Genomic DNA, 17,010 nt, shown 5'->3' with positions numbered 1-17,010 from the left:
AATGATGTTTTTTTTTTTGTTGTTGTTGGTTTGTTTCTGATTCTGTTCGTTTTTTTTTCTTTCTTCGTTAATCATTACGTACTCTACGTACTTCTGCACTCCAATTCAATATTTATATCGGTTTGTTTTACTTGTTCATTTTTTTTTAGTTATATTCTTTACATATGTCACAGTCTAAGGGAACATCCATAAATGACGTAGCATTTGTGGGGGAGGGGGGGAGTTTGACTTTGTGTGACGATGTGTGACGAGAGGGGGGGTAGGGGTTCAAGTAAAGCTACGTAGCTTTAATTATATATCAAAAAAATATCAAAATTGAGCAAAATTATGCCTTATTCAATCCAGTCTGAACATGTAGCTTTTGACTCCTACTGACCGACTGTTTTAAAGCGTATCAAGGAGCGTACATGCAAGAAATGCAATTAATATTTTGCTTCAAATGTTCTTCAAAAGGAGCATAGCAAAATCCACAAGGCCCCAGCCTCGGATAGAAAGATTCGTCCAAAGCGAATTGTAGGCAAAAGAGGACACGAAGTGCTGGTCATCACTCGGAGGACGATAGAGGTTGGGTAGAGGCAGCTGACATCGCAGATGCAATTATTCCAGCCGAACAGACGAAGGAGGAGAGCTGCCCAACGATTTCATTGGAATCCCGAATGGAGATAATTTGGACCGACGCAACTGATTGAATACTTACTAGCTATCCTGTTTGTTGAAAGGTAGCTTGATTTTCTTGACTGATTGATATGCTTTTTTAAACTTCCATTTATAACTTCTTCCCCTTTTTTTTGTTATTTTTTGTATTATTCTTGCAAAATGCTGATAATAAAAGTAAAAATAAAAACCGACTTTTAAAAATGGGGGGGGGGGGGGGTGTTATTAAAGCTACGTTATTATCTAGGGGGGTATATGACTTTGTGACGAAATGCTACGAGGGGGGGAGGGGGGGGTATAAAAACTCACAAAAAAAAGCTACGTCATTTATGGATGTTCCCTAATGAACGAATGAAACAAAACTTGACGACCAGAGATAAACTATTTGTATGTCAGAAACGCACACTTCTTGTTCGAGAAATAGATAGTTCCCATGTTAAAAACTGGACATTTTTGAAAATTGTGTGCATTGCGACAGGAAACTAGGAATTAAAAAATATTGAGTTCTCATTTTTTTTATTTAATTTGAAATTTCGATAAAACTATTCTCGTATGTCGTACTTGAGAATATTCTGATAGCATAGAGTTCGGGTTGAGTTATATTTTCGAACCGATATTTTCGATAGTATTTTTAGTTTTATACAGTTTTCAGTAATTTTTCGTCTTAAGATTTGCCGTATCTGTTCAATGAATACAAAACTCGCCTGAAAGGAGCGATTTTGTATGTTGAGAGATTACAAAGAATCGATTATTGCAGTTTGTGGTAGTAGTTGGTAGATGGCCTTGAACTTCCTAACACTGCTTTTCTAACACGCGATGGTACAGTTGCGGGTTACCTTGTTCAATCGCTTAGAGTTGATAATGAAAGTTGACCTCTTTAAGAGAAACTGTCACTTATGTCTTAATCAACACATATCTAGGCGTCTCTGTACTGTTTTCATTATCTCTTCATTAGTTGGTGTTGGCAAAAACTGCAACTCGTATGCAATTTTTGCTAGATTTTTTTTTCTATACTTTTGAACACTCGAAAATTACGAATCTTTTATCCATACGCATGGAGAAGAATCTCGAGAGACGTAATTTGAAGTAATTCTTCCTTTATACTATTTTACATTTGCTGTTGTCTGACGTTTTTCCAACATTCTCAAAATATGTTTGTTGGAACGAACTGTTTTTTTTTTCTCGTCAAAATGATCTACTATTAAACTAGTTTCTTCCCACATTCGCACGCTCATAGATTCACCATCCAAATTCATTTCCAGTCATTCAGTTATACAATCTACACATGTATAGAAGCTTTCATACGCATTTATAAAATAATCCATTCATGCATAGACAGAACTACGCAAACACCGATGCGAATCGAACCTAAAAATCAAGCTACTAAGCACAATTTGCTGGACGATCACTCTTGGTTTCTCTTGTTCACACTATTATTTATCTGCTATTTCTTATTTTCTAGAATTGTTTTATAACTTTTTTGTTTTTATTTATCTTGCGGCATGTAATACTCAATTTATTTGAGCAAACTAAATAACTGCTGCGGATGCCCAGAGCGCCCAGAGATTTTTTTTTTCGGCTGTAGAATGAAAGGACGAACCAGTCTGGCTAACGGAGATCTTTGCAACATTGGTTTTTGATTTTACTGTTTCAAATAAGGGACAATACTTTTGTAGCTTCTGGAAACTGCTCTTCAAACCTGAATTGTACACATGATCTGTAACTATTAAATATTTCTTTCGGTTGAAAATATAAAATAGAAAAAAAAACGGAAGAACGTGTTTCTCTGGCTGGTCATGCTACTGACATTCCAAATTTCCGATGTAAGTAATTAACCGAATTACTAATTCATCCCTACATCTCATTCTTGTTGCTGGCTTGTTGTTTTTCTCAATCTGTGTGTTGGCTGGGCCTTATCTGCTACTGCTGTTGTCTCTGTGCTTCCGGTCGGTTCTTGTCTTAACACTGCTGTATGCTACTGTAAAGGTTAGGATAGTTTGCTGGTTTACTGCTGCTCCGATTGCTGCTGCTTAACCCCGTTCGATTTGCTTTTTATCCGTCTTCCTTTGGCGGAGTGAACCAGCCGTTCTTCTCGTGGATTTGGACCAACGATTTGAAACTCTGCTGTGCTCGCGCCAAGCTGTACTGGCCCTGTGAATGATACTAAATGCAAGTTAGTATATGGAAAATGATGTTTGTAAAGTTGAAACTAAGAGTATGTTTCTTCGCCAATAATCCTGTCTGCTAGGCGTGATCAGTGTTCTCACCTTGGTCGCACCAAATTGTATTCGGGCTTTACCCTTGACTAGAGTGGCGCTATCTGCATTATGACTGCCTCGACCGTGTACGCTGAACTCCAGCCTTGTTTCGTGAGCAACTCCATACAGATTGCACCACCCACCAGTACGTAACCACCTGTGGACGAAAACAAAATGTTACCTATACTTTTCTGATTGACAAGCCGAGAAAAAATATCAAACTTACCGGAAATCATCGGATGAACGACCCGAACGAACGGTGGCTCGAATGGATACGTTTCCTTGAAGATGATGTTGAGCAGGATGCTGTCCTTGCCCTCCTTCTCCTTCAGCAGGACAAGATCGTTGTGCAGCGGGCTGTCTGGGTCGACCGACATCAGCCGGATGTTCCACTCGTAGATCGAATCGTTGACCAGCTCTATCGAATACATGTTGCTCTTGAACGAATCGGACCGGTAGATGTCCCGCAGTTCCTTCATCAGCCGATCGGTCGCCTGTACCGAACCGGAGACTGATCCCTACAAAATGAGAAAAGTCGTTAGTGATCGGAAATGTAATGAATTTTGTGACTTGAACGTACCTTCAGATAATCTTGTCGTTGACTTTGCCTTAGTCTTTCTAGAGTTGCGAGATGTTCTACTTCCATTTCGTCTTTCTGTAATTGTGAACATAAATAAGATAAACCAGATTAGTATTTCTTAAGCGTATATCGAGATTAGAATTTCCCTAAAATCTTGACTATTGCGGAAAGAAGAAATGTGTTTCCCCTTTGAGAATATTTGTTAAAGAAAGTTTTGTTTTTCACAAAGAATGAAAAAGGTGGCTCCAGAGATCCATCGACTGAAGCTGTGTTTACTAGCTTGTTAGCCTGATCCTTAGTACATTGAACAAACTACTACCGTTTTTCAAAATTTTGTCACTTGTTGATAAAAATTGAGTCCCGAATATTAAATACTAATATAGTGAGACTTAGCTTGCCAGATTGCCTAGATGTTTTTTTCACATTATTTGCAAAATTAAATGAAAATTTGCATTGGTTCATTGGATATATAATTACGTAGGGGAGATGAGGGCATAACGAGCACCCAGGGCATAATGAGCACTCCTTATTTCTACATAAGTAGGGGAGAGTGGGGTATCGTGGGCCATGGGGGAACGTGGGCCACTTTTAATATTTCAGATGTGTGTTGAGATAAAAATCTCAAACCAACTGTCATCGTCGTAGCTAAGCGTGAGCATGTATTCCTATATGATGTTGACTGAAATACGCATCATATGCTTCTTTTATTTATCAAGCTAAAAAAAGTTAGAAAAATTTACTTACATAATTAAAAAAACACCCGCTAATTTCATCGATGGGGAACCTAAAGTGCATAACAAAAATATGCTCATACGCTTATGATCTTAGTTTTGTCATGATCTTTCACGTGGGAAAGAAATTTTTGATGAAACATCAATAAGTAACACAAACGCAACCAATTTGCAAATCATAGCTTGTGGGGAATCGTGGGCCACACATCTTGAATCACCTATATTTTTATGTTTTTATACACATTCAAAACTTAAAATACGTTTTATCTATCTGCAAAGTTTTCTTATGCCAAATGAAGAGTTATGAAAAATATTTTGCCCATTCTATTTAAGAAATTTTGCCAAAACGTTCGCGAGCCAGGTTTGGGGATCTATGCGATCATAAACAGCTCTTTTTTTTATTTCATCATCTGAAATTGCTTTAAAATAACGAAATGAATTAGGAAATCACCGTTTTGGGTCAACTCATAAACTTTGCACGATATTTGGTCAATTTGGATATGGTGGCCCACGATTCCCCACCATTTTTCAAAATCCAAAAAATATTGCTTTTTTTCAAACAGTCAGAATTTGGGGAAAATAACTTATTTAAAAATTTAAAAAAAATACCATATGATACCTTGAAAATGTAGAAAACTATACCATTTTTTATTTTCATTTAATCTTTTATAACAAAGAAGTTATGGAACAACGAAAAAAAGTGGCCCATGATTCCCCACTCTCCCATACGTATTTTCTTAAACAAATTTTCATAAGGATTTGTTGTGTACTTTCCATAGTATTAATTTTTCACCTAAAAAGAAATATCCTTCTCATCTTTACAGAAATATTAAATAATAACCAGCTAGGTTCTCAAATGACGAGAATATTATAATTTTTGAGCACCACCAAATAAGCGTTTATGACCTTTAAATCATTTTGATCTGAAATGTACGCACTGCAACATGATCTACACATTGTTTCTCAATTTTCAACATCATAAAATTTTTGATTTTTCACTTTAATCAATTTTAAAACGCTTTTTTACTTTAATTTGTTCACTAGAGGCGAACAGAGCACTTTCAATGAAGGCATAATGAGCATTTTCTGCCGGGGAATCTAGCAGCGAATTCAACTCGATGAAGTCAACTGAATAATAGAGCTACAGCTTGGCTTTTTTCGTCTGTCGATTTGGCCTATTGGTAAGGTGTCGGAGAGGTAATCAGTAGACTCGAGTTCGATTCCTGTTCGAGGGGATTTTTTTTTTGCACATACCATTCATGATTGATTTTTTTTATTGTTACATTATAAGGCTAATAGCATCAAAGCATCATCCGTCAAAGAAACCCGAGAAACATAATGTATGAGCATGTGTTAATTCTTTGAATTCTACAAACAGACCTAGATTATTTTGTTATTGCTTCGTTTGATGAATCTACGCCTCACCGTTTAGTGCAATCATCATCATGAATGATAAATGAAAAAAAAAATCACCTCGACCAGGAATCGAACTCGAGCCAACTGATTACCTCTCCGACATCTTACCAATAGGCCAAATCGTCAGACGATACAAGTCAAGCTGTAGCTCTATTACTCAGTTGACTTCATCGAGTCGATTTTGCTGCTAGAATTCCCGGCAGAAAACGCTCATTATGCCTTCATTAATGGTGCTCATACTGCCTCGGGGGGTTTCTCATTATGCCTCTGAAGTGACTGGTTTTCAGCTTTCGGCAAAAAATTTTAAAATGCATTTTGAAACGTTTTTATCTACTTTTTCAAGTTTCATCCAGTTAGGCAATAGACTATTTGAGTGTCTGAACACGAAACAATGATGTAATTCACATATTACAGCTGTTCTCTATGGTTTAATAAGTTTTTTTCCTTAAGGTGGCCATTATGCTCCCATCTCCCCTATTGTGCATCAAAATTTTCTGCGCAAATTTCATCAAAATTAACATGAACCATTTTTTAGAAACTTGAAATATGATTTAAAATTTACTGATGTGTTTTGATGTTTAAAAAAAACTCACAGCTTTTTAAGCAGGGTGGATTTGATTTAAATCAATTTAAATCACGATTTAAATCACTTGATTTTTATTACTGATTGAACTCAAAGTTTTAAGCAGCGAAGGCTTATTCATCCCCTCGGGAATTTATAGTTGATTTTTTTTTCTTGCCTCTTGGGGATATTCCGCATGTTATGATTGACGAGGATGCCGAATGCTTGTCCACGTAGAAGGGGGTAGGAGTTTGGATAATGTCCACGTGGACAGACTTCATAAATATTACTAAAATTTAATTCAATGGAGATATTCTTAATGAAAATTTGGTTAGTTGGCATTTGAATCCAATATCCCAAACAATGTGCGCTCAAGTCTGCTTAAAATAATTTTTGTTCATTTCTTTCAAGCAAACTGAAGTTAATTTTCAGTTTTTATTTATAAAATCATCTGTTTTTTTTTTTATTTTGCTTAAATTTCGACGCTCAACAAGCTGTGAATGAGAATTTATTCTATTTGTTTCGATTTCTCTGAATCAAGATAAGAAGAAGACTCGTGGTCCGTCTATAAAAAGGGTTTGGTGAATTTCGATAATATTTTCCTTCAGTTAAGGAATTGCTCATTTGTTACTGAAATTAACCATTTTAATTATTTTTTTTTTTAATGTATTCAACCAAACTATAAAATTAGACAGAGACAGTGGAAAACATTTATCACAAAGGAGTAAGCTTACGGAGGAATTTAACAAAATTTTCTAAGACAATCGTCAAATGTTTCGACCTTGTTAGATATAAAGTCGACTCGATGTGGATTTAGTTTTAAAAAGCATTGGTCTTTAATGATTGTTAAAAATCCTAAATCCTAAAATGTTAAACCTATACAGACTTTATAAAGCTGAATTAACAAATCAGCTTTATCACATGATGGAAGAAAATTCAATTTTTTAATTTATTTGAAAAAATCATTGATTTATTCTGTTTTTAAGTGCTCTTCTTCATGATTTTTAATTAAAAAAATATGATATTCGCGGATATTGGAGAAAAAAACCCGAAATTTCATGATATATAGCCGGATAAAAGCGGAAAATATCTGGTAAGCTTAGATTACAGTTTTTCTGAATTTTGACGATCCTATTCGATGTTTGTGATCAGATTTCGGATTCTTTATTTAAGTTTTTTGTTATTAAAATTCAATTTGGAGCATCATTCAAGGCCGGATTTAAGGGGGGGGGGCAAAAGGGGCAATTGCCCCGGCCTTTAATCTTACTACTTAACTTTTAACGGTAACTTTAATCTTACTACTTAAATTTCCACAAATCATTGAAAACAAATCAAAACTTTAAAATCGAAATGAAAACTTGAAATAAATATAACAACTAAAGGGGCCCCCGTAAAATAATATCTAGAATAGTGGCCCCATAGAGTAAACAGTGAAAAAGTTCACTTGCATTTTGCGTGCTGAGAATAATTAAATTTTGGTTTTGAATTTCAAAATTTTTAACCCAAAATCTGGACAAAAATAATATTTACCGAATTCTAAAAAAAATTAAGAAGAATGTGAGAAAAAACACCTCAAGTTTTCATTTTTTTATCAAATCATGTCAGTACAGTGTACAAGACTGGTAAACATCTCCTCATTTTCATTATGTACGTCTTGCACAATGAATGTTTATTATAACGTTAACTTTCCAAGTAATAATTACTGCACTAAAATAGATGCTAATTTCGCCAAAACTGGCTTACGCTAAGAGATAACAGAGAAGCTTTAGATGAACATTTCAAAATTTTTCCCGGGTTGTATCCGGGTTAATACCGGGTATTATTATAACTGTTCAATAATAATTTTTGAAATTTTCGTTGGTTTATGATATCTAAACTGATTTCATAGAGATTTTAAAGACTTGTGTTATTTCTTCAGTTTTTGAAGTTCAGTTTGATTGTTTTTCTTAATTTCTAAAATCCTGAGTTAAAGGTACTAAACTTATTTGGATTCCTTATCTGATTTTTTTTTCAATGATAACTGATTCTGTGTTTTAAACATTTAATCTAAATTTTAATTTTTTTTTTCAATCGATCGAAATTTTTGCGCTTATACCCCTTCGGCTTTGGGGGCATCGAATGTAACTTTTGTCACATTAAAAATAACAATTTTATAAAAAAAATTTATCTGATGTGAATCATATTCATAAACATCTCATGAAAACGTTTTTTTTTAGTTTTCAAAGATATAAAATTGAAATACAAATTTGGTGGAATTCCTGAATTGTAACTTCTTTGACTTTTGAATATCGTTTTTTTTTTAATTCATATTTTGTTTCTCAAAATTTGATTTGGAATTATGATTTAGATTTGAGACACTGAATTGTGGTTCTAAATATAACCTGGCTTAATTTTAATTATTTGTTCTATGTTTCAAATCTTCATGATACTTCCCTATTTTCATTAGGTAAATATTTCTCGATGAAGCACAAACCAGACGATCAATGATGAAATCAAAAACATTAAAAATATCTATCCAATCAATTTTTTAAATCAGAGAATTTTAGTTGGTGATAAGGGTATTAAAAAAAGATGATGTTTAAATTTTGCATTTTGCAGCTCAAATCAAAGCTTTCATTTTTCCGAAATTTCTAAACTCTTTCTCAATGTTTGCACGTGATTAATTAACAATTTTTATTATATCTTCTACGCAGCCAACATGGTATTTGAAGACAGTACACCTAGGTTTTTTTTTACACGGTTTTTTTTTACGCGGTTTTTTTTTACACGGCTTTTTTTACACGGTTTTCGGGAATTAACACGGTTTTTGAGAGAAAATATTCTAAGTCCTTTTCAAAGGAAAACACTTAGAATCTTTTTGAAGTTGGGAAAATCTTATCTCTCAGACAAAGAACATGATACATGAGACCTGAGACCTGGGACCTGAGACCTGGGACCTGAGACCTGAGACCTGAGACTTGAGACCTGAGACCTGAGATCTGAGACTTGAGACATGAGACATGAGACATGAGACATGAGACATGAGACCTGAGGCATGAAACATTAGAAATTAGACATGAGACCTGAGTCCTGGAACCTGAGACAAGGGATATTAGACTTGAGACCTCAGCATGAGACATCAGACCTGAGACCTGAGACCTGAGGCATGAGACAAGAACCATGAAACATGAGACTTTAGACCTGAAACATGGGACATGAGACATGAGACATGAGACATGAGGCATGAGACATAAGACATAAGACATGAGACCTAAGGCATGAGACAAGAGCCATAAAACATGAGACCTGAGGCCTGAGACATGAGACTTTGGACCTGAGACCGGAGACAAGCTGCTAGTATTAGTACCGCGAAAAATAAGCTTCGCTCCGATTTCAACATGCGACCCCTCTAGTGAAAGGGTTTGACTTGTGGGTGACGAAAAATAGTGTCGCGACTTCGTTAGTACAAGCTACTAGTGTTAGTACCGCGAGAAATTAGTTAAGCTCCGATTTCAACTTTCGACCGGTCAAGTGAAAGGGTTTGACTTCTAGGTGACGAAAAATAGTGTCGCGTGTTCGCTAGTACAAGCTACTAGGATTAGTACCGCGAGAAATTAGTTAAGCTCCGATTTCAACTTGCGACCCCTCTAGTGAAAGGGTTTGACTTGTAGGTCACGAAAAATAGTGTCGCGACTTCGCTAGTACAAGCTACTAGTGTTAGTACCGCGAGAAATTAGTTTAGCTCCGATTTCAATTTTCGACCGGTCAAGTGAAAGGGGTTGACTTGCAGGTGACGAAAAATAGTGTCGCGACTTCGCTAGTACAAGCTACTAGGATTAGTACCGCGAGAAATTAGTTTAGCTCCGATTTCAACTTTCGACCGGTCGAATGAAAGGGTTTGACTTCTAGGTGACGAAAAATAGTATCGCGTGTTCGCTAGTACAAGCTACTAGGATTAGTACCGCGAGAAATTAGTTTAGCTCCGATTTCAACTTGCGACCCCTCTAGTGAAAGGGTTTGACTTGTAGGTCACGAAAAATAGTGTCTCGACTTCGCTAGTACAAGCTACTAGTGTTAGTACCGCGAGAAATTAGTTTAGCTCCGATTTCAACTTTCGACCGGTCGAATGAAAGGGTTTGACTTCTAGGTGACGAAAAAAAGTGTCGCGTGTTCGCTAGTACAAGCTACTAGGATTAGTACCGCGAGAAATTAGTTAAGCTCCGATTTCAACTTGCGACCCCTCTAGTGAAAGGGTTTGACTTGTAGGTCACGAAAAATAGTGTCGCGACTTCGCTAGTACAAGCTACTAGTGTTAGTACCGCGAGAAATTAGTTTAGCTCCGATTTCAATTTTCGACCGGTCAAGTGAAAGGGGTTGACTTGCAGGTGACGAAAAATAGTGTCGCGACTTCGCTAGTACAAGCTACTAGGATTAGTACCGCGAGAAATTAGTTTAGCTCCGATTTCAACTTTCGACCGATCGAATGAAAGGGTTTGACTTCTAGGTGACGAAAAATAGTGTCGCGTGTTCGCTAGTACAAGCTACTAGGATTAGTACCGCGAGAAATTAGTTTAGCTCCGATTTCAACTTGCGACCCCTCTAGTGAAAGGGTTTGACTTGTAGGTCACGAAAAATAGTGTCTCGACTTCGCTAGTACAAGCTACTAGTGTTAGTACCGCGAGAAATTAGTTTAGCTCCGATTTCAACTTTCAACCGTTCAAGTGAAAGGGTTTGACACTATTTTTCGTCACCCACAAGTGAAACCCTTTCACTAGAGGGGTCGCAAGTTGAAATCAGAGCTTAACTAATTTCTCGCGGTACTAACACTAGAAGCTTGTACTAGCGAACACGCAACACTATTTTTCGTTACCTACAAGTCAAACCCTTTCACTAGAGGGGTCACAAGTTGAAGTCGGAGCTTAACTAATTTCTCGCGGTACTAATCCTAGTAGCTTGTACTAGCGAACACGCGACACTATTTTTCGTCACCTAGAAGTCAAACCCTTTCATTCGACCGGTCGAAAATTGAAATCGGAGCTAAACTAATTTCTCGCGGTACTAACAATAGTAGCTTGTACTAGCGAACACGCGACACTATTTTTCGTCACCTACAAGTCAAACCCTTTCACTAGAGGGGTCACAAGTTGAAGTCGGAGCTTAACTAATTTCTCGCGGTACTAATCCTAGTAGCTTGTACTAGCGAACACGCGACACTATTTTTCGTCACCTAGAAGTCAAACCCTTTCACTTGACCGGTCGAAAGTTGAAATCGGAGCTAAACTAATTTTCCGCGATACTAACACTAGTAGCTTGTACTAGCGATTTCGCGACACTATTTTTCGTTACCTAGAAGTCAAACCCTTTCACTAGAGGGGTTGCAAGTTGAAATCGGAGCTTAACTAATTTCTCGCGGTACTAATCCTAGTAGCTTGTACTAGCGAAGTCGCGACACTATTTGTCGTCACCTAGAAGTCAAACCCTTTCACTAGAGGGGTTGCAAGTTGAAATCGGAGCTAAACTAATATCTCGCGGTACTAACACTAGTAACTTGTACTAGCGAACACGCGACACTATTTTTCGTCACCTAGAAGTCAAACCCTTTCACTAGAGGGGTCGCATGTCTAAATCGGAGCTAAGCTAATTTCTCGCGGTACTAATCCTAGTAGCTTGTACTAGCGAAGTCGCGACACTATTTTTCGTTACCTACAAATCAAACCCTTTCACTTGACCGGTCGAAAGTTGAAATCGGAGCTAAACTAATTTTCCGCGATGCTAACACTAGTAGCTTGTACTAGCGATTTCGCGACACTATTTTTCGTTACCTACAAGTCAAACCCTTTCACTAGAGGGGTCGCCAGTTGAAATCGGAGCTAATCTAATTTTTCGCGGTAAAAACACTAGTAGCTTGTCTCAAGTCTAAAGTCTCATGTCTCAGGTCTCATCTTTCATGGCTCTTGTCTCATACCTCAAGTCTCATGTCTTATGTCTCATGTCTTATGTCTCATGTCTCAGGTCTCAGGTCTCATATCTCATGCCTCATGTCTCATGCCTCATGTCTCATGTCTCATGTCTCATGTCTCAGGTCTCAGGTGTCATGTCTTAAATCTCAAGTCTCATGTCTCAGGTCTCATGTCCCATGTCTCAGGTGTCAGGTCTCGTGTTTTATGTCTTAGGTTTCTAGTCTCAGGTCTCAGGTCTAATGTGGACTTAGGTCTCAGGTCTCATGTCTCTAGTCTACATTCTCAAGTCCAGGTCTCAAGTCTCAAATCTCAGGTCTCAGGTCTTAAGTGCCAGAACTTCAGAGCTGCAGAATTCGATTGGTCTTTTTTTACACGGTTTTCGGGAATTAACACGGTTTTTTTTACACGGTTTTCGGGAATTAGCACGGTTTTTTTTACACGGTTTTCGGGAATTAACACGGTTTTTTTTTTACACGGTTTTTTTTACGCGGTACGTATATCAGTGTAAAAAAAAACCTTACTGTATAGTGAACTAATCTTCAGTTCTTTTACACGTTTGAAATGTTTTGTAAATCGAATCATAGGGGCCCCCAGAGAAAAAATTAGTTTTTTTTTCACTTTACCGAGTTTCTAGGTTTACCCAAAGCTAGGGACAATCCTCCCCGGTCCGCAACGCGAAGCGTAAAGACCATGCATCATTTTAGTCCGAAAGCGAAGCGTGAGGAGGCTTCCTCGAAGTTTTTATCCATAATTTTAGAACAGTCCCGTTTTTCCAGTTTTATTCAGGCCTCGTGTTTCTATGTTTATCCAACTAGAGGCAATAATCCCCTTGTTCGGTTCGCATGCCACATGCCCACAGAAAATGCATTATATTATGCCAAACGACCATTATGCCAAACGGCCGTTATGCCAAACGGTCATTATGCCAAACGGCATTATGCCAAACGACTTTTATGCCAAACGGCGTTATGCCAAATGACTTTATGCCAATCGGTATACAATCAAGATAAACATATCAATGTGAGAATTTTATTTATGGTTCAAATTGCAGGAGATCGCAGTTTCATAGTTTTAATTCTAGATTCAAAGTTTATAAGCTATATTTAATCAAGGTCAGTTTGGAAACTGAAACCAGCAGAAACCAAAAATATGAAATTTAATTTGGATTTATCTTTAAGATTTTGTTCTTTGAAAAATATATATTTTATTTTTTTTAAATATTCTAATTATAAAATAATTGTTTGTGAATTTTTACTGCTTAGAACTTGTACTTTATCTTCAAGCGAAAATTAAGCTGTAAATATATTTTATTTTATTGGTTATCGTATTGTAAATTAGAGACATACACCGTCTCGCCGATTGAGACTTCACAGACTGAATAAATTATCAAAGTTTTTAACTAAAATTTTAAATTTTAATCGAGTTTACAAGGGCAGAAAATGAATCAAATTTTAACCGCAAATATAATCTGTTAACTTCATTTCTAAATATTATGTGGTTGAAAAGAATTAGGTTCTTATTTGCTTATTTAAGTAGATACAAAAAGTTTTTCTCTAAAATAAAACCTTGAAAATACATTATTTGTTATTCTAATCTTTAAAAAAAATTGCATTTCCAGGAAACAATTTCGCTATGAGTTGTTGGGATTTAAAATAAAGGTAGCTACCCAAGTAACACAGATTAAGGCAACTAGCATTAGGAAGTTTTATTATGGTTTAATTGTGGCATTTTTTTGTTTTATGACGGTTTAATTATGGTCATACAGAATGCTTATATTCTTTTTTCGACCATATGTTTTCAGATGGTTTTGAAAACGCTAATAAAACTTTTATTAAACAAACTGTTTTAGTTATTTTGAAAGAGTTATGAACCGCCATAAAACTTAGTGACAGTTCTCGATCAAGATGTCAAAATAGGACACGCTCAGGTTAGATAGCACATATTTGAATTGGAACTCCCATTTTTACACATTTTTTATAAGTGATGCGTGTTGGTTTTGAGTTAAAATTAAAAAAATACATAAACATCTTTGAAAACTTGAAATCCCCGAAAGTGGTATGAATATCTTTACAATATGAGTATTGAGTGAAAGGGCCCAAATAGTAGGAAAAATTAATTCAAGATGGCGGCTTCCGGTTTTATTTTCAAAGCTGTAAATTACTGAAAATATCGTGAAATCTTCACAATATGGTTATTAGGTGAAAGTGATAAACGAGTAGAAGTCAAGTTTCGTTGCCCGTCGCCATCTTAAATCCAAGATGGCGGTTACCACTCAACTTGAAAATACTGTAAATGACTGAAAATCGCATAAAACCCATATAATAGGGGTATTAGTTGAAAGAGATCAAACGGTAGAAGTTGAATTTCGCTATCTGACGCCATCTTGAAATCCAAGATGGCAACTTTCGATAAACTTTAAAAATGCTCTAAATCATGGGTGGCCACCATTTTCAACAGACGGGCCAAATTTCAAAAATGAGATTGGCTGGCGGGCCAAAAAAAACAAATTGATCTGAAATATTCGAAGAAAACGAATAATTTAAGAATTTTAAAATACTATAGAAAACATTTGCCTGGGTTACATCAAGTATAGATAAAGCTTGCCAGATTACCCGATTTTATCCGGGTTTTCCCAAATATTTAATACAAAATTTGGGAAAAGTCCGGTCCGGTTGATTGCCCGGATTTCATTAAAAAATGCTCGGATGTTGCCCGAATTTTCTCCTCTTTTTTGCCGAATCGAACAAAAAACAATTTTTATTTTTTTATTATGCGTCTTAAACGCGATTTTTTTTAGCAAGTTCTTTAAAAATAATCAGGAAAGGTTTTGTGGAAGCCTAAAATACAATTTAAAATCTGTTCTTAAGTTTTAGAGGCTTTTTTTTCAATTTTTATTTTTTTTAGTAGTTCTTGGGTATTTACCAAATATGCCCGGATTTTTGATAGACAATTTTGAAATCAAATGCCCGGATTATGCCAGGTTTTAAGATAAAATAGCCCGGATCTGTCTGGCCTGGATAAGGATTGAAAAAATTCTGGCAACCTTAGTATAGTTCCATCTTAATGAGTCATTTTTGTTACTAGCTTATTTTTACAAATATTGCTCCATTTTAAAAATAGTAGGAATATTATTAAATACGAAATTATTTATCCCTTCCAACTTATGTAGATCAATCTTTTCAAGGCAATTTAAACTTACTTGGTTTATTCATCCCCAAAATGTCAAATAGTTTGACTACAATGAATATTAAGTCAATTTCATGGTATCTAAGTATTAAATAATGACCACCCATTTTTCAAAGTTTCCAAGTTTACCGTTCTTTTCGGAAAAACTTTATAGGCAAATTAAAAAAAAACCTGCAGATTGTAATTGTTGAAATAAAATAACGTCATATGCTTTTGACAATGAGAAGAATACTTTTTCAACGAACTCTAGTTATATCATAAATAATATTGATATTTCAAAGTACGGAACTCACATCTTCTTAATCCAACTATTTTAAAAATTTCCAGCACCTCCATTTGACAAGTGTATAGGAAAAGCCTTTTATAAACAGGATGAATACGAATTTGATTCTTTGATAATCATTGCACTTTTAGTAAGTTTAAAATTTGGGGAAAAATCGTTCTTCTGAGAGGTTTGTCAGTACAAAACCGATTCTAGTTGAATTCTACTACCAAACTGTAAATTCTGTTTAGTTTTTCATTATTGTTGTACTTGTATTTAAATACAAAGCACGATGCCAATTAAAATATATTTGGAGTTGGTTTAATTTTCATAAAGCTTAGCAAAAAATAACTGCTGGGAAAAATGTTCACATCAAACTTTCGATATTTTACAATATTTGAAAAAGTTTTTAAATTTGGATAGATAAACGAAGTTGTTGAAATAGAATTCAAGTTACGAATGGTTGAAGTTTATGTAAAATTAATGTTTTAATTATGATTTTGATAAAATTCGGTGATTTTTTTTGCGAATTTAAAATGATTTTGAAACGATTTTAGTATTCTTCTGAGGCTATTCAAACTCTTCAATTTTAAGACTAGAGTCCGCTTGAATGCTCTCTTTAAACCAATGATATGTAGTCACCAAATCCAAATCGGAAAACATTGAAAAAATTGTTATGGGATTCACAGATAATGTGTCAAATACCGTAAAATTTTGATAACTTAAAAACCGTAATTTCAGCGACGGTACACTTTTTGGTAAAATTGTATGAGACCCTCAGAGCTAAAGACGTATATGTAAGTGTAAAAATCATCGATTTTGAGTAAATAATGCCAAACGATTCTCGATGATTGAAATTAAATTTGATGAATTTTTCAGATTTTGTAATTATATCCTCATACTTGTACGCTCGAAAGAAAATTACAACTGTTCGAAAAATAAATGGAAAATGGCAAAACACAATAATTTAAAAGCATGTTTACTCGAAATTAGTTTTTAAACACTTTTATCCCTTTGGCTTATATCACTTCAAGGAGATTTTCAGATCTCTGAATATTGTTAGTTTAGATTCAGATATATTTATCCAACTGATATACGCAGACCAAGAAAAATGTCAAATTTTTAGACTATCACTTTTCCAAAAAGAGCTTCGCGGGCCACAAAAAATTGGTCGCGGGCCATGATTTGGCCACCCATGCTCTAAATCATTGCATATCGCATGAAACCTCCAAAATATGGGTATTTGTCAATTGGGATAAGCTATAAGAAGTTTATTTTTGCGTTCTGACGCTATCGTGAAATCCAGGATGGTGGCTTCAGCTGAACTTAAAAATACTGTAAATGAATGAAAATAGCATGAAACTCCCAAATATATTGTATTGGGTGCTAAGGCTAAACGATAGAAGTCAAATATCTCTTTTC

General features: G+C 35.5%; 1 pseudogene; it reads right to left on the bottom strand.

The window, feature by feature from the left end:
* Nucleotides 1–1,153: 1,153 nt before the first annotated feature.
* LOC129754746 (ubiquitin-conjugating enzyme E2 Q2-like) overlaps nt 1,154–17,010 on the bottom strand; it is a 54,053-nt pseudogene continuing 38,196 nt past the window's right edge.

The sequence above is a fragment of the Uranotaenia lowii genome, chromosome 3 (genome assembly GCF_029784155.1).
Source record: "Uranotaenia lowii strain MFRU-FL chromosome 3, ASM2978415v1, whole genome shotgun sequence".
In the NCBI taxonomy this organism is placed as follows: domain Eukaryota; kingdom Metazoa; phylum Arthropoda; class Insecta; order Diptera; family Culicidae; genus Uranotaenia; species Uranotaenia lowii.
The sequence above is the reverse complement of the archived record's forward strand: the minus strand, read 5'-3'. Positions and strand labels throughout refer to the sequence as shown.